Source organism: Thunnus albacares, chromosome 1 (assembly GCF_914725855.1).
Source record: "Thunnus albacares chromosome 1, fThuAlb1.1, whole genome shotgun sequence".
Classification (NCBI taxonomy): Eukaryota; Metazoa; Chordata; class Actinopteri; order Scombriformes; family Scombridae; genus Thunnus; species Thunnus albacares.
Genome location: NC_058106.1, coordinates 21523099 through 21546010, shown reverse-complemented (window position 1 = coordinate 21546010; position 22912 = coordinate 21523099). Strand labels below are relative to the sequence as shown.

Here is a 22912-nt window from a genome sequence, read left to right as displayed (position 1 = left end):
GCCCCTTCCCAGCTCTGGCTATCTTAAACTAATACTCACTGTTGAGAAAGGAGATGAGACTCCTTTTCCTTCCTATTATGGAGCACTCACATCATAGCCGTGTTCGGGGCTTGTAGGGCACTGGCTGGTCAACATGCTCTTTAAAGAGGAGAGAGCTGGTGTGTAAGTAGGCCTGATCAGTATCATCATGTGGACATGGTTGCTTGGATGCTAGGAGCAGTTTTGGGTGACCGACTGAATCTGCAGATCACCATGAGAGTATCTGCTAGTGGCTTGTAGCCTGATCATCTCTTTAGTTTAGTGCTTAGTCTTCTCCTTTTGGTCTGCACCTCTCTTGGGACATAACACAGGGCAGGGCAGGCATGCCAACTCATGATCCCTCTCTGCCACAACACACACACACACACATACACACATACACACACACACACACACACAGGGACAGCAGCACTCACGCACAAACAAAAATCTTAATGCCATGGCCTCAGATGACCATTTTCTTTCATATACCTAACAGTACCAGTAGTAGTTCCAATCTCCTTGTCTCATTGCTCTCTCGGTGTGCAGCTCAGTGCTCTTTGACTGTCCTCTCTTGCAGCTGAAGATCACCTCTTTCTTTAGGGCCTCCTTCTCATCCGAGACATAATATCCAAGAGGTTAAATACCTAAACAGCACACAAAATATGCACAGAGCATCAATTAAAGTGCATATGACAGAGTAATGTGCACACAAAACCTAAAATCTGTTAATCTTCACCTAAAATGCACAGAATGCAACAGTAGTTCTGATCTTTTTGGGTTTGTGACCCCTTAAAATGAACCAATGGCTGCTTGTCAGTCAACATGGGCATTCATAATGTGCAATGGAAAATAGTTCATTTAAAGCATGATTTCACCTTTTCAGATTATATTGTTTGATTATAAGATCAAAAAAGAAAAGTAAGAATTAAATGAATCCATGTCATTAAATATATATAGTGGAAATATGTCTGACTATATGTCTAAAAGTGAGATTTGTGAGATGAAAGTTGGTTTCTCTTTGACCTGGCAGCTGTATTTTAGGATATTTGACTATTTGACTATATTTTAGGTTATTTGACTATGTATTACAGCCGGACCATGCCCGCCTCCGGCGCCCTGCAGCATCGTCACACACTCCTGGAGACAGAGAGAGATAATGGGAGGCTGTCAGTTACGCCCCTCTGTCCTCATCTCAGCTAATCAGCTCTCCCATCTCATGGAGCTGCATGGGTGTTGGAGTTTCACGTAGCAGTAAGTTTGACATTCACGTTCCATCTTAACTCTGTGGTGGAGATTTAAAGCACATAGATGGGCAGATGAAAGATACCCCTTATATGCATGAAAGAGATCAAATTGGGATTAAGGAGATTAATTTCAGATGGTAATTGAGAGAGAAACTTTTTCATCAGATTTATCTAACTTTCTAAAAGATGTCAAATGCGGTGTGATTTAATTTGCTAACAGATGAATGGTTGGTAAATTGCTGTGCTTCAGGCTTGTGTCCCTTTGGTTGGTGTAAAATCATATATCGTCAAATTTCATGACTTTTGAAGATCTGACTCATTTCTCTTGGCTTCCTCTGGGGTTAAAAAATAATTACTAGTTTTGAAACACAAATTCAGACTGAAACTAATTCAATTTGTGAGTATGGCTGGAGGGTGACTCGGAGTGGCGTATGAACAGTTGTAACTAGGCTTCAATCAGAGGACAAGCATGGGGAACAATCCCCCTTCAGAGATGACAAAATGACCTTGGAAATCACACAGATCAGAGACTCAGATGGGAGCATGGAAGCAAATCGTGATGCTCGGCTTACAGTCTGGTGCTGCTAGATTCCATGAATATCAACAGATGAACACAGACAAGAATGCTTTCTCATCACAAAGGTGATGGGTTATGTCTCTTTAGTGACATAATGTTTGTGTGCACAGTATATGTCTGGGTGTGTACACGAGTGACTTACATGCCCACTTGATTTGGGATAAACAGGTTGATTGACATTTCCTTCAGTTCTTTTTCAGTATTTGTAGGGTATGTGTATAGGTAGTTACAGAGGACATGTAAACTGATCTATCAGTTTCATGAGTTATACTGTGCAATACGTTAAAAACAAAACAAAATGTATGTAATTTACACTCTATGTATTAAAAAATAAATATTAAAAAACGAGCTCAGACTCTAAACACACATAGCATGTATGTTTGTACTAATTCTGATGAAAATAATGCTGAGGAGGTTAAAGCAAAACATATATTCCAAAATAAAAGGGAGGGAGGCATTATTTCTTATTTGCCACATTTACATTCTTATTCATTATACATTAGGGCATCTCATCATAAAAATGTGTTTGAGTTTGATTATTTCAAAGATTCAAAGATTTGTGGACACAAATTTGAATGTGCATCATTTGACCTGCCTGTGAGTCAGTCTTTGTCCACTTCTAATTGTCTTTCTCTCTTTATTTTACCGATCATCCTGACCTGCTGCCAAGCCTGCTTTTTGGTACATGAAGCATGCTTCAGCTTGAAAATGGCACACAGGCCACAGGCTTCATCATTTGGGGGAAATTTTTATTCGTGACTTACAGGACCATGAACATTTACATTTGTAAAATGAGTGAGCTCCAGTCGGAATCAAACACCTAACCTTTACATGCAGAATTCAATACATAAGTCAAATGAAAACCAAAAGTATACAGTACCAGTCAAAAGTTTGGACACACTTTCTCATTTAAGAGAATGGGAAGGTGTGTATTACTTAACATTACATTCAAACTGAGAATTAAACAACAAATCAAAGGTCAAATCTTTGGCTCAGAAGCCAATTGTGCCACGACTGAGTGAATTGAAGATGAAAAGATTTAAATCCTGATAAGATTCAAGCAGATAAAACATGCACAACTGAGCCAACCGTGTGTTTACAGAGCAGTACACTGAGACACTTACTTCGATCAATATATTGATGTTTTGTAATAGGCTCTAAATGATTCAGGTTAGAGACTGCTGCACAGCAAACCTTCTCACTGCTTCTGTTTCTGCAATTCATTTCAGCACGAATAGAAATCACTAGCCAAGATGGCCCAGTAAAACTAAACTATGAGTAGCTAGAAAATCATGTTTTTGAATCCAAATGACATACTGTACATGTAAAAGGCATTGTCGGAGAGACAATCCTGAGTGGATTTGTTTTTCCAAAAAGCCACGTCTTCTTGAATCGTCCTTGAACAATATGCCAAACAAATGTCTTGCTCACTGATTGTAAGCTACACATGACTAAGGTTATGATGCCATTTACCTAAATATAATAACATCACTGACATCTACCTCCATGGTCACCATTGTCTGACAAAGTATCATCAATACTAAATAGATTTAGGTTTATAGGTTTATAAATGACTAATAACTTAAACCACATAATACAGGTACCATGAAACTGTTTGAATGGAAATTGTAACTAATATAATAATTACATCAACCACAGTTGTAGGTGACATATCACAACTGAGTCCCACTTCTGTAACTATTTACAGTTGCTGTAACGTAAACTGATTGATCCTGCAAGGGGATTCCTTTTTGCTTTGCCCCCCTTCAGTGATGTCAGGGCCCCCTGGACCCAGCAGAGATTCAGTGTCTTGCCCCAGGACTGTTCAGCAGGGTGGATGCTTGCTGTCATGATGGATCCAATAGGAAATGAAATCATATAAGAACTTGATACTCAATCACATGGATGGTACTGTATATCCTTATTTGCTTTTCTGCCAGTCTGAGATCAAAGCGTATTTTTTGTTGCCTGGTCTGAAGTTAATACACCACCTGTAGAGCAGCTGGACTGAGCAGGCCCAGCTTTCCTCAACCTCCTTCCTTAGAAACTCCACCTGTGAGTCCTGAATCACACACTCGCAAATCTGAAAAGCGATTTATATTACCCTTGAAATGACAACCTTAGAATTTGACTTATCAAAGCTACTTTTTCCTGAAAATCCACCAAACTGAACAGTAATCTCAAACTCACAATCTAAATTCAAATGAAATCTTAAAATTAATATCCTTTAACACATCCCCTAATTGATCCTGTCTCTATTCAGCCCAGTCATAGGAAATTAAAGTGCTGTAAGTATGTCATGCATGAAACTAAATCAATAAAAGGCAATGTGTGCATGTGTGACAGACTCAATCTGAGCAGGCAAGCTTTAACATTTAATGAGAGGATGTTTTATAATTCTGCCTGCACGGTTTTGTTTTTTATGGCCTGTTGTTTTGTGATGGTGACGTGTCACTGGAGCATAAGTGATAAAACTAGGATCGCAGTCGTGTGTGCGTGTATGTGTGTGTGAGCGCTGACCAGGGACTATTTACTGCCAGGTGGAGCAACTAATTAAATATCAGAGGGCAGGCAAGCTCAGTCCCCTCTCTCCCTCCCAACATTAACTAGGACCACAGCCACGGGTCAGAGCCCTTACAAACTCAGGGAGGCGAATTGGAAGGAAAAGAAAAAAAGCAGAGAGGAGGGAGAAAGATGGGGCTGGGTGGAGGGTGGCACTTTATTAGTACATAAAAATACTGCCAACGGGCCCTTTATAAAGCCTTTCTCTCTGCTCCCTGTTTCAAATAATATAACACCCCTGGACTGCCTATAAAAGAGTTATGTTGGTCTACACATATGGAGAGGGTGTATGAGAAGTTTAGAGAACACTTTCACCGCAACATGCTGTGTCACTGATTCTGAATGTGTGTGTAAGGAGCCGGTGGTGGTGAGGGATACTGTGGGAAAAGCCCGGAGCCTTTCCAATGCTCACCTCCCTCTTCCATTGACAAGTGAGGTGCAGTAACAGCTAATCGATGGCTAGTGAATTCCCTGTGCACCCCCCTCGCCAGGCTGATCAATATTCCTGGCAATTAGAATCCCCTATCTGCATGGCTGTAGGGACCTTGGGGTGACTCGCCAGCCCACAAGTACCCAATTTAGTCCTCAGCCTATCACTTAATTACTAAATCCTCCCTAATGCCTATTGGCAGGTGGCGGGCGTACTTACAGCAGCCCCAGTGGCTGAGTGAGATCATGAGACCTTTACCAAGGTGCTGGTTAAGATGCCCCTGTCCCACTTCAACTGGCAAGATAAACATCTGATTTCACATGAGGGCCCCGACCTGGAATGATCTGTCTATTGAGTGTCTGGCCCACACACAGCAGGATGGATGGTGAGGAATGGGAGGAATGGGATGGGTGGGAAGCTGAGGGGAGAGAGGATACAGGACACCACAAGAGTCACAGTGCTAAAGGATCTGTCAACCACTAGTTGTGTCTGTATGAGGCACTGCAGGGTTTTTAAAGAGTTCGCAGTCAGATGATTTCCTTCCTGGTGTTTTTCATATTGACTAGGGATCATATGAGATTTAAATTAAATACAGTCTCATGATAATTCATATCGTAACAGCTCTGAGAGATGTATTTATTTCAGGTTCAAGCTCTAAACAGTGTAGGGAATAAAGTATACCTGTATATTTGCGGTTAAATCTCAGTCATACATAGATTCCTCTGGACCTGCTCAGTCTTCACCACCTCTGCCGACTGCTTCTGAGACTGCTGATGCCCACCCGCCGACAGCAAAGCGCTCTCTTTCTGTCAAGCATAAACATAAACAGACGCATCTCAAATGAAACATACAAAAACAAATACATATTCACTCTCACACAAATACACGTTCTAGGGACACATTTGTCCCCGCAGTGCTGCTTTGCTGTAAATCCACAATGATGGGGTGACACTTTAAAGAGCGGTTGCCTGAAAGTGTTTACAAAGTATTCATGCAACTGTTTTATGGAGTCCCCTGCCAGGTACACTTACTTTTTTAAATAAGTCTAAGTATGGTATTTTGTTTGACCTGTCCATCTTCTACCCAACACTTTCTGTTTATATACCTTTTTACAGACCTCTTCTCCATGTGCATCCATATATTAAGATTCTTTTTATATGTATAATGGAATGGTTTAATAGTTTTGCGAGTGGGTATGTTGTGTAGATAAGATGTGTGCACAAAAGGCTTTGGGCTGTGAACTGATGGGCAACTTCCTCGCAAATAAGTGGCTGAGGCAGCTGCCACATCACACACACAGGGGACTGTCTCGCACAATGTATTAAAGCCAGCACTGGAGGCTAGCTGACCTGACACAAAAACCTGTCACTGCCTTCCTTCATCCCCGTCTTCCTAACTTATACTATTTCAATCATTCTCTCTTTGTTTGTCAGTGTCTTTGTAATTTTAATAGTTTCTTCTAAAATATATGAGAAAAACAGAAAAACTCATAAGAAGGTGACAGAGAAAAAACAGATGTGTCTTTCAAGAGATTCAAGACACTTCTGCCCCATCTGACCATGAAGAATGACAGTAGGGGTAGAACAAAGAGATGGGAGTTTGATAAGCTCGGCCCGCAGACACACTGAGACTGTGCGACAACATTTTCTCAATCAATTAGAGAGGATTAAATGCACTGTTTCCCAAAAGCTGTCATACCTGAGTTTTTGCAGAGGTCTTGGTCTTCCTTGAGCTCCTGCGAATGCTGCAGCTGCTGGGCTGAGAGGAGGCCATGCTGGGTCAGTCTGTGATGTATCAATGGTAGTATTACCATCAGGCTGTGCAGCTCCAGCTGCTTGCAACTGTGCCTCCACAGTCCCTCTCTGCAGAGCGTCCTGTGCTTTGCCAGACGCAGGAGTCCATCCCTTTTCTGCCCTGCTGTGGCAGATGTGAGAGGACATAATGAGTCTAGAGTGTGAGTGTATGTGTGTGAGTTTAATTGCTCAGTTCATATGTAGGGAATGGCTTCTGTAACATGAGAACATGGCCCAGCTGATAACCTGCTCTCTTTCAGTGGTTTGGCCGTGAGCAGCCCCCAGGTCTCGCTCCAGTGTGACAACCCTCTGCTCTGGAGCTGTTATCTCCTGCTGACTGTACAGGACCTCTGTCCACAGCCTGTCCCCTGCCTTCTGAAGGTGCAACATCTCTAGACAAGAATGTGACCCCCGAGTCAACACATATAAAGTATGTATCCACATGCAATTTTATGGTACGTGGGGACAAAAAAGTGTTGTATGATAAACTGGCATATTTTTTGCAAACGCCAGTCTACCTGCCAGACAGCTGTCTTTGAGCTGCTTGAGTCTGGACACCTCTACTCAGCTGACACACCTCTCTACGATGCATACTCAACTCCTGAATGCCTTCGGCACACTGCTCCAGGGCCTGGGGGAGAGCCTGACATCATGTGCGCACGCACACACACACAAACTCACAGAACTGTCACTTTCCTGTCACATACCCATGGAAATGGCCTGAAGTGAAGTAAGGATGGGTGCCCGGAGCTTTACAAATCCTCTTGAAGGACAGAGCAGAGGAGCGCCTGCCTTCCTCCACCCTCAAGCTATCTCCACACCTGCTGCACAGCACTCACTCGGCTGCCTGCCCCTAATTTGGTTTTTGCACAAAGATGACATATGTATCAGGCAGAGCAGGAAATGTCCTGGGTTGGGAGAGAACAGCTTCCTGACAGGTGTCACCTCCAATCTGCACAGGCCTGCCTCTGATGTGTTAACTATTCAATTAACCAGCACATCGCACTGAGTGGGTGCCAGCACCTAATTACCTATGAGACCTTGCCTGTGAATGGAGTGAATTATGTGTGTGTGTATGTGTGTGTGTGTGGATGACAGGTCACACATCATGTTACTGTTAAGGGTTCTTCTCACTCTGAACCACCTTGACATTCACATAGAATATGTGGTTTAGTGCGTGTGTGCATGTGTGTGTGTGTGTGTGTGAGAGAGAGAGAGATGTTCTTCTCTCCCTGTTTCCATCTTTCAGCACCAACCAAACATTGCAAGAAAGAAAACAGTCTTATTGCTTTCAGTAAAATATGAGTGCAAACATTAAATGAAAATAAAAACAGTATCATTTAGGCATGTTTGAAAATTACTCCTGCCATGTGGCCTCTTCATCTCACACCATTAAAATAACGAGGTGTCACTGAGCTCCGCTTCCATAGCTCCAATGTTGACACCCATCAAGACAAATCTATATTTCATGGCCACTTACAGATGTATAAATAGCCAAATGAGGTGCGCTAACCATCTATAAAATGGCACTAAAAGGTTGCCAGAAGATGACGAGTGTCATGAGCCAGTTGCGCTGGTAATCAATCTAGGGTGAGAGGAGAGGAAAGTGGAGAAGAGTAGAGGAGAGGAGTGGGCTGCATTGCGTGGCTAAGAGGCGAGGCACAACACGGCGCAACGAGCAGGGCAGTAAATCACATCTGCACGGCATGCTCGCCCCACTGACACACAGCCACTTCAACTGACATGGGGCTTGCTCGACAGCCTGATGGATCACCACACTACACTCCATTAAAGGCAAACGGGCACGACAAGCACTGACATAACAAACAATTAGTCACTGCTGTGGGTATGGACTTTACATGCCGAGGGCCTGTCTGGTGATGGGCACTCCCTTCCTGTCTTGGGCACTGAGGAACATTAGGTATTTGATTCTTTTGTGACATACTGTTGTTACAGGGATATGCTTTATGATAATCACAAAGAGACTTGACTCAGCATAATGATGAATAGGTCTGCTAATAAATACACAAGCTTTCTGTTCTGCTGGGATCACTATCATCTAACATCACTGACATCTAACTCCTCGGTCACAATTGTCCGACAAAGTATCATCAATACTAAATGAATAGTTTATAAGTGACTGATAATAACTTGGAACACATAATACAGGTACCAAGAGACTATTCTGTCTAATGGAATAAGTAACTAACATAATAATTACATCAACCACAGTTCTAGATGACATATCCCACTATGTCCCACCTCTGTAACTATCTACAGTTGCTGTAACATTAACTTTTTGTTTGCCCCCCTTCAGTGATGTCAGGGCCCCCTGGACCCTGCAGAGATTAAGTGTCTTGTCCCAGGACTGTTCAGCAGGGTTGATGCTTGCTGTCATGAACCTGACTGGACCTTAACTTGTTATCATCCTTTTCAGGCAGAAACTCGTACTACTTGTTACAGCTGCCACAGAGACTCAGCAGTCTCTCATTACAAACCCCTGACTCCCTAATAAACCTGTAGAAGATGTTGTCATAGATTCACAGAAACTTAATTCCATAGGAAATACCCTTTCTGTTCCAGCCTCACTGTTTACATAGTACATACAAAACCAGTCTATCCAAGCACTGCTGCGCATAATAGCTGCATAATAAAAGTTGATAACAGGCCATATGCACATCGTTGTGTAGCTGGGATTCATAGTTAGAAGTGGCAGAACTAAGGCAGGCTGTAGACACAGCTAATCAGCTTATAACTTCACTGAACTCTCCTGTTGCTTGTCTACCTGGTGGAAGCAGTTAAATCTACATTAAATATCACTGATTCTCATTAGGAACACATGTTCTAGATGGTTGGTGTTCAACCTTTGCTCAACAGCCAGGTTTTTGACTTGATAACTGAAGTGTTTTTTGTGTTTTAATTAACACATTTGATCCTGTTTTGACAAGTCTCTCTAATCTTCTAACAACTTCTTCTTGCTAATATTCAATCTAGAATACAAACTGAATTTAGAGTAGTGGCTGAATTTATGTTATACACACACGTTCACAGACACACACACAAACAAAAAAAAACAAAACACCTTTGGCTTTTCACCCTGAAATTGAAGAACTTCCATAACTTTTTAAGAAAAGTGCTCAGTGTTAAGTTTGCTTAGTTCTACAATAAATAGTGTAGGATGACAGCAATTACATGAAATAACAGGTTGTGTCATTGACAAATGAGATCCTATCTTCCAGCGAGTTGTTTATTACATATAACCATTCTCCCTCCCTAAACCTTTCTCAACACATGGGTACTTATGCACACGGAGTAGACCTAAGTACAGATATCAAGAGTAGAAACACTGGACCTTGTGCACCCCATATGATGATCACAACCAGTGTATTAATGTAGGGGAACACAAACAGTATTAAAAACACAGACAGGCCATAGGTTGTAACTCATACGAGACACAGCTGATTAACTGTCTGACCTGCGTGTAACCCACTGACAGCATGTGTGATGCATGCTCATGGATATGTGTGTGATTAAGACTTCTGTATTGCTAATCAAGGTCTGGCATGAGAGAGCGACATCCAATGAGTCCCACGTTTTGGAATCATACAGGGAGAGTTGGGGTTGGAAGATCAGGACTGAGGATTTGGGGATTTGTTGTCTCTGTTTACTGGGCTTATGACTGAGTAGCAAATGAGTGTGAAAGTAAGTGTATAGGGAGCAGCACCTCCACACTTCAATTACAGATGGTGGTAAGCTCCTCATCAGACCTTTAACCACTTCCACTCCTCTAGTACTGGTCTCCACTGGGTGCCAACACCCACTATTTATCACATACGCATCACTCCTGACTTAACACACAGCTGCTGTTTAGCTCCGTTTGTATTTCACAGACACTGATGCTTATAACACCTGGCACTCCCTCTCCACCATCCAGCTGATCCGTCTTATGTTTTAGAAGTGAAAGGTCATCTATTCAAACCACACCAAACACAACCACACAACTTGTCGCAACCGGCTGTCCTTACAGCAGCACAGCTCTCGAGAGGCTGAGAGGCCAAACTTTCTTTACCAGGCTGACCAATAAAACAAATTCAAGTCCATGTATGCGGGAAGAACGCAACACTGTTTTCATTTATTGTTTCATCTCTGTTCTCTTGCCCACTGTTGCTCTGTATGGAAACGGACTATTGATTGATCATTCCAGATACAGCTAATAAGTTTACAACATAGAGAGTGGTACATTTGTGTGGTTTGAACAACAAATGCATAATACATGTGAGCAAGAGAGAAAAAATAGACTCTGAGCATAAAAAATGAAGGTGGTCATGTATCTCATAGTAAGTGTGGTTCAATAAATTTCCAGAAACAGAAGCTTTTCTCTGTTTTGAGACTGATGAGTCATGGACGTCAAAAATGTTCCAAAATGCTGGTGATGTGTATTGCTCACCTGGGCATGCAGGTGCATCTCTTAACTCCTTGCAATCTTCTACTTATTAATCAAAACAACACGTGCTTTCAGAAAATACTGAGATGAGGGAAGTGACCTGTGATCTGGCATCATTCATGTCTTTGATTAGAGGCTGTAGGTTGTAGAGTGCTGTTCTGCTGGGCTACCTTACTGAGACAAGCCTGGTGCTTGTAGGGCTGTAGAGCACCAAGGAGAGGGAAAGAGGTTGCAGTTTAGCCTCTTTGTCTCCTGTCTGCAGATCAGCCTCAAGGGCATGCATGCATATGTCTAAGTGAGAAGCACACAGAGGTCTATTTTAATCAGCTGATGTATCAAGGAGACACAGCTATATCCAAACAGAATATACACTTTTGTCACAGGCACATATTGCTCATGGACTAGTTGCAAAATGTCCTAGAATGCCTGTGACTCAGTGTCTGGTCACTTTCTCCTTTCTGCCTTCAGTGTCTACTGCGTTCACTGCCTCCTGCTGGCTAGACTACGGCAACAGCAACAGGACTAGCTTTAGGACAGAGTGTGTGAGTTTGTGTTTATATGAGCATGGTGGTTGTGCTCTTGTATGTGTGTATTTGCGTTGGGGAAGGTGAAGGAATGAGGTGTGAGCACCAGTGGGGATTCAGAGACAGACAGATGTGTACCTACTATCTCCCTACAGCTCTACTGGCACTTTAATGACACCAGCTCTAGTGTACATTAGATTATTAGACTCAAGAGTACAATATCCCAGACTGGATAATATTGTTTTTCCTCTGGCTGATGATGCATTACAAAACTAAGGAATGGTGTAACAGATGTCTCTCGGGGTAAAAATAATAAATCATACAGACTTGTAACATGGTTGAAAAAAATGCGCCCACAAACACACCCACATCCACGAAACACTTCACTGATTCATTAACTCTCTTTATTCCTACTGAGCACCAAGCCGGTTGAGAGGAAATGAGAGAGAGAAATGGGGGAAAAAAGCGATTAGTTTGCATTTAACTTGCAAACATCATTAAGGGCTCTGTACTAATTGTGTTGTTTTAAACGAGTGAAATCTGATAATGACTTCATTAGTGACTCAGTGTAATGATGACTCCCAGAGTTTAGAGAGGAAGGGGAATAAATATAGAGAGAGTGTGCATGTGTGTGTGAGAGGAAGTGTGACGAGACAAAGGAAACACACTAAGGCTGCGTGTTGAATCACCATTTAGATACACACATAACCGCACACAAAAGTGGAGGAAAATGATATATACCGAAAAGACACTGCCAAAAGCTGAACAGGATAGATTGAATAATAACAAGAGAACAGACATGGCTAAAGAGGTGTGTGTGTGTGTGTGTCCTCTCTAATGCAGAAGGGGACTTCTTGAGACCGGGAGAGGTCTAATCCATAATACGGCAGCTTGCTGCATGGCTGCATACATTACTGCATACATTACTGCATCAATCAGTGCTAAGCTGCAGTGTAATTTTCTAACTCCCTATTTCTCTCCCTACCCCATCACACAGACAACACCCCATGGCTATTTCTGATGAGATTCAGAGCTGGAGAGAGGGAATGAGGGTGAGGAGGGGGGAAGGGTGTTTATGGAGCAACATACCTTCCTCTTCCTTTCCTCTCTTCTCTTCTCTTCTCCTCTCCTCTCCCCTTCTCTCCTATCCATCCAGCCCCCTGATTAATTTCCAACTAGATTGCTTGGCCAGCAGTATTATTAGCATAAAATTTCCATGGATCAAGCCCAGCTATGAAACCGTTTCATCAAGCTGCTTGTCAAACACAAAATTTCAAATCTCATTTTGTTTCTAATATCATTTTCATACTGGGGGTGTGATGGGTAGAGAAATTGGGGGCTACCATGTGGAGAGAGGGAGGCTGTAGACATGGTGGTGAGGGGTATCAGAGGATTGTTATTCCAGAGATAAACGGAGTCATCAATCAAAATTAAAAAGAGCGCTAGGTTTGGAACGAGATTCTGTACTAGCAGGCACATGTATGCACACTTGCGTGCACGCCTGCATACGCATACACACATGCAGCGGGCGGAGCAGCCAAGGTCAGTGCTGGGTGGATGGGTGGGGTGGTGGGGTGGTGTGGCGTCCGTGGGCTTGAGCTGAACTCTGGGCTAAAACAAAACGTGTGAGCTCAGCTTAATCTTTCATCTTCTAGCACTTTAAGTCAGCAGCAGCGCTATCAAGTATCTGCATCTATCACCACACATGGCACAACACCTCCACAAACTAATAAAATGCCTGTAACTGTGCTACTCTGACAGCTACCACGATAAATAATTTGAACCACTGCTTTGATTACAAAATGTGCAACACTGGTGCCTCCCCCACACTGTACCATTAATTATGAAAAATAAGGAAGGAGAGCTGTGGGGGTTTTATTTTAATAAGGATACAAAATCAATGCAATTTAATCAATCTGGGCTAATTATAAAAAACTATATTGTGAAACAATCAAGGTGCATAAACAAGATTAAAATAAATGAACTGTGCCAAGAGAAGCATGCTCTAATTAAATGATACAAATGGTCTTTCCATGGCTGTGCTCTGTTTGTTGACACCTTGAAGAAGAGAGCGTGACACGCCTGACCACCCTCATGAGACCCACTCCTACGGCATCCTCAACAGAATTCATTAGACTGCAGGTAAATGGTAAGTTGTGTCCTGGCCAGGCAGCAGACTTTTTCATGGTTTGGTCCTAGAAAGTCAGTGGTTTCAATCACAGAACATTTGAAGTTATATTCTAAAATCATAAAAAAGTAATTTATTATTTCTAACAACTTCCAACTTCCAGTCTGCCACAAGTGTTTTCATTCTGGCAACTAAGTACTTGAGTTAGAAATGGCTTGATGTGCAATTTGAAATCTAACTCTTCATACATTGAGGACATAATGTAGATATTGATATTGATCGTATGAACGTATGCCACCTACAGATGTCTCCATACATCTACAATGTATATATGAATTGATTAGAAAAACTTAACACTTACCTCACATTATTAAAATCTTTCAAGTTTGGTGGCGAAATGCTATTTGTAGCTATTACCGCTAAAGAATGAAAGAAAAACAAGTTTAAAACCAGTATTGTGGGAAATTTTGGCATTAAATCAGAGTCATCTTACCTTGCCAAAGGCACCATTTTTAGTCTGACCCTCTTGTAGATGTGACCATTAAATTCACTACCAGATGGCCAAAGCCAAGAGACATTTTACACATCAGCCAAAAACTAAAAGTCAAAATAATCATTCAACATATCGCCTTTCCTACAATCAGATCTCAGTGAGAACTCAGTTACTGTGGAAGACAGCTCTTTGGCATTTGGTGTTGTGACCCAAGAGCATGTGTACTAAAGGTGTCCAAATATGTGTATACATGTGCATGTGAGATCTGTGAGACAAAACTGTACCTTTCCTGCTGGATCTGTTCTCAGCCTCTCCACTTTCTGATCAGTCTGGAGATTCACCTCCATCCGCTGGATCAGCATCTCCTGCTTCAGGGCAAACTCCTGCCCTGTCAGCACTGCCATGCAAACAGAAAGTTCAAGGACAAAACAGTGTCAAAATGAATGAGTGATCAGTGAATATGATTATTGATGCACCACAGACATACAAATCTGTTTTTCTTTTTACATTTAATGCTAATTGGAATTCTATGTCTATGAGCAGTTTGTGACACAAGGCTAAAGTCGACACAAACACACACGCATGCTTGCCCATACACACAAACACACTCATTTAATGTTCAGTGAATCGTTATCACTTATCAGGAATAATTGCTGCATGTTTGTGCAAGTGTGAAATTGAACAAAATCCCACTCCATATAATTAAAGAAAACACAGTGAGCACACAATAACACAGAGAGGCCAGGAGAGCGTGAAGGCACGGATACAACCGAAGGAAAGCACAGCCTATTATGTTCTTTCTCTATCTGAACTTCTGCCTCCAGTCCAACCTGTGGAGTCCTGTCAGAGTGTTCAGAATTTTTTTTCCTTATATATCACTGCATGTTACCTCAACTCAACCCTCTGAACAAGCTAAATTGTAAGTTTTGGAAGGAAAGCACGGATTTAGTCTCATCCTCCTGTCTCTCTTATACTCTTTCCACCTTTAAGCTTCCACTCACTTGTCTCTCTTCCTGTCGGTCTTTCTATCTTTGCTGACCCGTCTGCTTGGATGAAAATGACGTCCTCTGGTGAGTCTAAGGAAACACCACATAAAGCAATTACTAACAAGCCTGATGTGCCCCCCCCCGCCCCCCCCTTTCCCTTTGTGTGGGGAGGGGATAGAGTGGGGCCAAGTGCCCTTCAGCAAAAATGAATTTTCCAATTTCAGTTAGTTCTTCCATGAATAAATAAACAAATGAATAATTGAAAGGAGCAACATAAATAAATAACATCACAAACATTTTGCCGGTACTCATAAGTATTCTGCAGATAACTCAGGCTGCATGCTAATGATAAAAACAGTACATGTAGCACGCTGAGATGCATTATTCACCGCTCTGCTCCAACCAAAATTAAATAAATAAAAAATCTCTCAAGGAACTCAAAACATCCTCTCAGCATTGAAGTGACAGGCCTGTCCCATTTATAACACACAAGGACACTGTGGAAAACAAATAACTGACCAGTCAGATGCAAGAGGGGATAAATAAACCAGCAAGGAGCTGCCAGCCATTGACAGGATTTCCGAAATTTCACCAAGTCGTTAGAAAGAAAAAAAAAACTTCCAAGTGCTAAGAAAGAAACAATATTTTCTAAGTTCTGCAGTAAAGGAGACATGATGACAAGTTGTCACTTTCTCTGGGACGGCCTAAAGTTTATATTATACTGTGTAGAGACTAAAAGTTCAGTTGGCGATTACCTCGAGAGTCAGTTACACCATTCCTTATGTAAGGTGATTTCTAGCAAAAATTGTTCTATATTTTTCTTTGGTGAAAAAGGTTTTGCTAATGAAGGTGCTCCTCATAATGAATTTGTTCTCCAGCACCACAGTACTAATTGGAGAGTGCAACAAATCCCCCCCATACTATACAGAGCAGACAAACATCACTGAGATATGGCAGACACAAAATGCATACTATAGATGCTAAGTATGGTTACAAGAACACATGGTTGCTAAGATCACAAAGGGAGAAATCAATCAAGATGCCCTGTAGCAGCAACATGAGGCAGGTTTAGGAAAGTATAACCAGAAGCAATGACATTATGAATCACTGTCTCCATTAATGTGATTGGTCACTTGTTTGAATGTGACGATAAAGCTGATTATAATAGTCTGCTGATGGCAGTCCCACAATGGAGTCACAAATAAAGGACAGTCTGTTATCCATTTTAACATACAACAAGAGCCACAGGACATATTAGTGGCATTATTAATCACAGTTTGTTGTATTATATGGACAGTGCTCAATGTCTGTTACTTAGGGAAATGTTAAACTATAAATTTTGGAGGCGGTGTTTTAACACCACTTCCAAAATTTATAAAGGCATGTTTACGACTTCAAATTTGTGTAATGTTTCTGTTTTCACTTGATTAAATAAGAAAATCATGTTGAAAATAAAGCTGCAAAGGTAGTTACTCTGCTTGTGTGACAACAAATGGATTCAAAACCATAAAACAGTAGTGTGAGGATAATATTGTCTAAGCGAATAGGTGAGAAGTCTAACAACAACAAATCCACACAGTAAAGCAGGTCCAGATCTAGACAGATCTCCATTCCAGTGCTCAACATAATAAATAAAGGCCTCCTTCTGTCACAACTAATGCTCTATTCTATCGCAACAGTGGTAGAGGTGGGGATTATGTGAAGGCAATATTGAATGAGGAGTTAAACAATGATTACTAATCTTCAATGTATTAGAATAAAGAACAGCACATCAGCAAACACAGGGGGAAGTTGCCCTTTGTCCTCTGCATGGCACATTTTCCACAAAGCTCATTAAGGGATACTGTTAACATGCTTCCTAAGCACAAAATGTTAATTAAAAACACAAGGCTAATATGCATTTTAACGCCACGTTTTTGAACGCCATGGAAAAAAAAATTAATTTCCTCTGTGGTTCTGCTGATTGCAGTCTGATGCGGTGCTGAAGTTAATTACAACCCTGTGATCTGATGTGATGAGGGGGTGACCGCACGGCACGCCGCCACCAACCCTTCTCCCTCCCCCCCACAACTGCAATCACCCTGAGCCTGCTTGTCATTACCGCTGTAGACTAGGTCACTCAACCCCATTGCTTTAAAAAAAAGTTGCATCCAGATTGAAGGTCCCACCGTGTTTCTATCTCCTCGTTGCCTTTCCTGCTCACAGTCTTCATCGCTGTCTCTTATCATATCCTGCAGTTCTGGACCTCCAAGATGAGGCTTCATTCCTCCTGCAGACACAAGAAGGCCACGCAGCTTCTCTACTTCAGCATTTATAAGCCTCACTATCTCAGAGGCAGTATGGAAGTCATCCCAGACGTCCCAGGTCCATCTTCAGGTCATGTCCATCTTTCTCTGCATGGCTATGGAGCTGGACTAAGAAACCTGATAGCACACAGAAGACCAGGGTCAGTATGGCAGTTACCACAGTTACCATCAATAACAGTCAGTGAGAGTGGAACATCATTAAATACTCCTTTTGGCCAGACAGATGATTATTTAAAGTAGCATTTATGAATCATGTTCATATCAGTACAAAGATGTTTGAAGTATACAGTGATAATTTCAGAAGCACACACACAGGTCTCTTCATCCCAAAATCTGCTATGAACTAATATGGTGAGTGAACGGTGTCGCTCTCCCGAGTCACAGTGCGCTCCCTCTGCATTAAAACAACATGTCTGTAACAGCTCTGATAAGTTTTCTCTAAAAGACACTCAAAGAGGGGGACCATTTTTATGAAGTGACAGACTCACACAGTGACAGGATCAGCCCATAAAAGTCCATGCGAATGAAATGAACGAGTGTTCGCCGGGTGTGAAAATATACTGCGGCACGCACCTCTGCAGACCCTTCTATTAATCAACCTGTCTGCACTTTGTTTTGAGAGTAATCTCGTCCAACCACCAGAGAAGCACTCAGCAGTAAGTGGCGCTTGGCTGTGCTTTGAAGGCCGTGGTTTATTGCCATCCCAAAGCACAGCAAGACTGCGCTGTAAAAACACATCATCTCAGTGCTCAACACTTGCTTCGGGTTACACACCTCACACATGGTGATCTAGCGCAGGCCTGAAGACCACCTTAACCACTACAGGTCAAAGCTTTGCTGTCACAGGTAGACCAAGTTGATCTCTGTTCAAGTCTTTTACTTGGCTTTGTCTGTGAAAACAAGAAGACCTCCTTCTCAGCTACTCTCTGATGCTGGATCATGACGAGAGAATGAGAAAGTTTCATTAATAAGGACAATCGAGGCCCTTTTATATCTCCATCCCTGCAAATAGGACTTTTTTTTTTTAAAGCAGCAAAGCAGGTCAACATCAAAAATTAGGAATTCCTGGATTCCTTCAGCTATTGAAGAGAATTAAGACAGTTCCTTAGAGGAGGCTGTATTACGGAAAGGCCACTCTGGTGTTATCGCCCATCCCACTGCAGAAGGGTGAGACCTTGTTAAACAGATTTCTTTTTAAGTGATTCCTCTGAGAATGTCACGTTGACAAGAGGCAGTCAGTGCGTGTCGGTGTATAGTTCATGACATGTGTGTGTGTCACTGAATGCGTCGCTATGTGTCGGTTATGCTGGTTGACATACTTGAGGGCCAGACCTTGTCCTTCAGCTGGCGCTCCTCATTTCTTTGTTATGCATCACAAAGCTGGAACAAACACACAAAGACAGATGCAAACTCTCCACGAATATATTTTTTTTTATCACAGAGTTAACTGCACATAAATAGGAGAATGTGGCTCATGACTGCCACACATTTCATGACATTACAGCTAATTTTGCTGTTGTCATTTCAATACCAATGAACCTGTCAGGGTCCTTTCTTGTTTTCATGAGTGGTACAGCCAGGGACACTGACCCCTCCTACACAGTCCCTGTACTTGACTACAGTGAAAGGCATCTGAAACTTTAACAAAAGTGCCTCTTCTCGTTACCTGACCTCTTAAAAAATGCCTCCTTTAATATTTCAATATTAGGACAGAGAGTGCAAGTGAAATTCAAAAGTAGAAGTAAATAAAGCGCTGAAATACTGAAGTGCACGGTTGTGGCTGGTTGGGTAGAGATGATATGGCAGTGCAGGGAATGAGGCTGTGGGTGTGCTATACCCTCTTTTGAGATATCCCATATAGACATACAGTGGATTTGTCCAACTCCATAGTCTATAGCAGCCATGAACTTAATAAACATTAGCTACACCAGGTTTTCCCTGACATTTAAGGGCCCACTGTATTAAGGAAATTAAGTTGAGCTGAATGCAGGCATGAATGAACCTTAATAGTAAACACCATTGCAAGAGAAATCAAATTTCAAGCTAGAGAGAGTGTGCACATGTGCAGCGTGAAGCAGGTCTGAGGAAGTGACTGCTCTTAAATGAATGACCTCCTGTCTTTCACATCCTAGAAAGATTACTTTGGACCTCTGTCTAAACACCGAGATGGTATATGTGAATGTAACATTCACCCTTCAAGGGCACAAAGATTGAATGTTTTCTTCCTGCACGACCAATGAAAAGAACTTCTGACCCACATCTTAAAGGTAGCATATGTGGCATAGCTGCAGCTCCTCTTAAGGCAGGGACCTTTTTTTCCCCTCAAAAGGAGGAGGTCAACAGGTCAAGGCACCAAGGCCCACAGCACTCCCAGCCTTTTCTAGGCATCTTCTTTGAGCTCAATCAAAAGAAAGGATGAACCGAAGTCAAAGGTACACATGAGCACTTATATGTAGTGGCAAACCCTTCACTGTTTACTGAAGATGTCATGTGGATATATGTGTGTATTCATATGCAATATATGTATGATATCATATGTACAGCTATGTGACAGGGCAGAGGTTTCTATTTGATTGTGTTGATGTTTTGGGGTTTTTAAAAGGTGTGTGGTATGTTTAATGTATGTTGAGTGTATGACTCATTGATTCAGTTTCTGCGTTTTACTCATGCTTACATTCTTATATTTATGTTGCTTATGTTACCTATGTTCTCATGTTTATGCTATATAAATAAAACTGCCATTGCCATATGTGTGTGTGTGTGCCCTCAGTCAATAGGAAGGCTATTTACTTTCCTTTGCAGCTCTTGCCTCTCATCCTCCAGCAATGTCTATGGCCTGTATATCTCCACCTGTAGCTCAGGAATCTGTTCTTCATTCTGCCATTTTGCCTCCTTCTGCTCAACACACAGACAGGAAAGAGGGAGCAGAGGTGAGGTATACAGAGGATTGAAGCTGTCTGTTTTTAAAGGTGTCAGCACACCTTACTTTTGCATAATACATATCACACCTCGGAGATGATCCATTAGCAGGTTACAGCAAGAGAGCCGAGCAATAAGCTGACGAGATACAGCTGCAGCAGAAACACAAAGACAAACACACACACATAATATCCACTACTTTTACTGCCAGATAAGAGGGTGGGATTGTCCCTATGGGGCAGACTTATGCGTGGCTGCATTTAAAACATACTTTTACTGGACTGACTGACGGACTCGGACCCTACACTGTCTCCAGAGAAAGAGTAGGGGCCGGTTTCACAAAGATAGACTTTGACTGTGGCTTAGATATACAAGGATAGTCAGACTTCATATAGACATCTAAATTCATCCGTTGCACAAAGCAGTTTAGTTCTTGACTATCTTAAGTAGGACTATGGTATAATGAATGCTGGGTAAATTAAGACCTTTTTCAAAACAAAAAAATGGCCGACTGAGTGACCACATCCAACCGCTCAGCTCCGTTTACCCCAGCAGAAACTATGTGTCTTTTGGAGGAGTTCAACAGTTACAAGGACATTTACTTGGAAAATTTAGTGAAGAGTGTAACAATAAAAAAAAAAATCTGATATGGAAAAAATTTGCAGCAACAGTGAACAGTGTTAATCCTCCAGTTGAGAGGAGCATCAAAAACATTCAAAAAAGATATAAAAACATAGTACAAGATGCAAAGAAAGAAATGTTTTCCTCTTTTTTTTGTTGGGTGCTACTGGTCAGTTGGTGTCACTAATTGTAACCATGGTAACATGGGTCTTAGGCGTGAGTTAGCCTGGAGGTCAGGTGTCTAATTTTTTTGGCTTAAAATGAGTCCGTCTTTATTTTTGTGAAACAGTCTAACTTGCATTAGCCTAACCTATGAGCAAAAATAAGACTGGCTTAACACTAAAGACCAGTCTAAAATACCTCTGTGAAACCGGCCCCAGAAGACAAAGTGTGTGAGACAAAGAAAAAGAGAGAAATAGAGCGAGAGATGAACATGGAGAGAAAGGCAGACAGAGAAAGAGAAAAGGAAAGCCTCCACACCCCCCTGCACTAGCAGACACTGATTTATAATTTTAATATCTCTAATTTCCACAGCAGCGCCCATTTTCCAAATGTCATTTTCCAATTTATGTCAAACCGTGTGACCATTTTTCTTAATACAGCTTATGACAAGCTTGGTGGCAAGGCGGATATGCAATTCAGATTGAGTGTTTTACAGGCACAGCAGCAGACACACTAGGGTGTTTGTATGTTTATCTTTATCAGTGTCTGCTCAGTATTTTGGAGGGGGAAGACTGGGAGCGTTATACACGAGGGAAAAATTGGATTCGCTGCAAAATATGTGCCTTCAGGGAACAAAACCATAATTCTGTCATATATCTAATAATTACAGTTATCATAATAAGAATTATGATGGTGGCAATGATAATGTATTAAAATATGCATTAACATTAAGAGCTTGAAATGGAATGTGGGCTGGCTTCATGACCATTACATGAATATTGATGTTAATTAAAACAGAACCTCCCTTTTTATGTAATACTCTATCTTGTAATGGCAAGAGTTGGACACGGTGGTGAGCCAGATGGAGCAGAAGTCATTACTGGTTGTTTTACCCTACGGGGGGCACTGTGGAACTCCTATTGAATGTGCTAATGACCTTATAGGGTGACTGTTTCAATCTCAACCTTGATGAGTTGGACAAACTCAGTTTTTTGATCCAGGTGTTTATCGTGTAAATGGCAGCTGTAATAAGATAAAGTTAGGGCGATGAGTTCAGTCCTTTATTTATTATCTCCTCCATCCTGAGAAATACAGAAGCGACTATTGTGAAAGTGCAGTAATTACAGTAAGATTTCACTTCAAATGGATTTAATCACTACATGGCACTGGTAGTGACTAACTTAGTAAAACAGAAAAAAAAATGTGGGGGCCTATTGCAAAAAAGAATGGTTTAGTAATAATAGCGATGCTTTATGCTATTTGATTTGTCCTTCATGTTTTTAATGAATAAATATGAGTTTAAGGAAAAAAAAACATTCCTAGCCCACGTTTCGGTGGCCTAATGACAGTTCAGCTAGATTCTCTCAACACCATGGTTGTTCTTTCTTGTTCATTCTTTACTTCATTATGAATTCTCCTTTAGACTTTTCCTTGACCTTGTGACGTTTTCAATCAAGGAAAAATAATTAAAAACGAGAGGAGGTCAACATCTTTCTCTCCCACCGCAGCCCTTTTAGCTTAGTTTCCCTCTCTGACCATTGGCAGAATGATGAAAGGTGACCAAATAAAGATAAAGTTTATATTAAGTTAACTGGTGACAGAGCGGGGAACACAGCGGATTTGGATGACAGTATGTGCAATATCTCAACAGCATCCTCAAATCTCTAATAACTCAAAAGAAACAAACAAAAATACAAAACAA

At 41.6% G+C, this 22912-nt stretch overlaps 1 protein-coding gene across 6 annotated transcripts in view; it reads right to left on the bottom strand.

Moving 5' to 3' along the window:
- LOC122980835 overlaps nucleotides 1-22912 on the bottom strand; it is a 160159-nt gene that overhangs the window by 13212 nt on the left and 124035 nt on the right. For all 6 annotated transcript variants that reach the window (XR_006403095.1, XR_006403096.1, XR_006403097.1 and 3 more), the window contains 12 exons: nucleotides 18828-20403; nucleotides 17371-17625; nucleotides 15218-15292; nucleotides 14501-14613; nucleotides 14085-14142; nucleotides 7146-13790; nucleotides 6874-7019; nucleotides 6533-6751; nucleotides 5516-5640; nucleotides 5054-5252; nucleotides 252-665; nucleotides 40-138 (listed from right to left, as the gene is read on the bottom strand). The gene's annotated coding sequence lies outside the window, so the exon portion shown is untranslated. The remainder of the gene's footprint in view (nucleotides 1-39; nucleotides 139-251; nucleotides 666-5053; nucleotides 5253-5515; nucleotides 5641-6532; nucleotides 6752-6873; nucleotides 7020-7145; nucleotides 13791-14084; nucleotides 14143-14500; nucleotides 14614-15217; nucleotides 15293-17370; nucleotides 17626-18827; nucleotides 20404-22912) is intronic.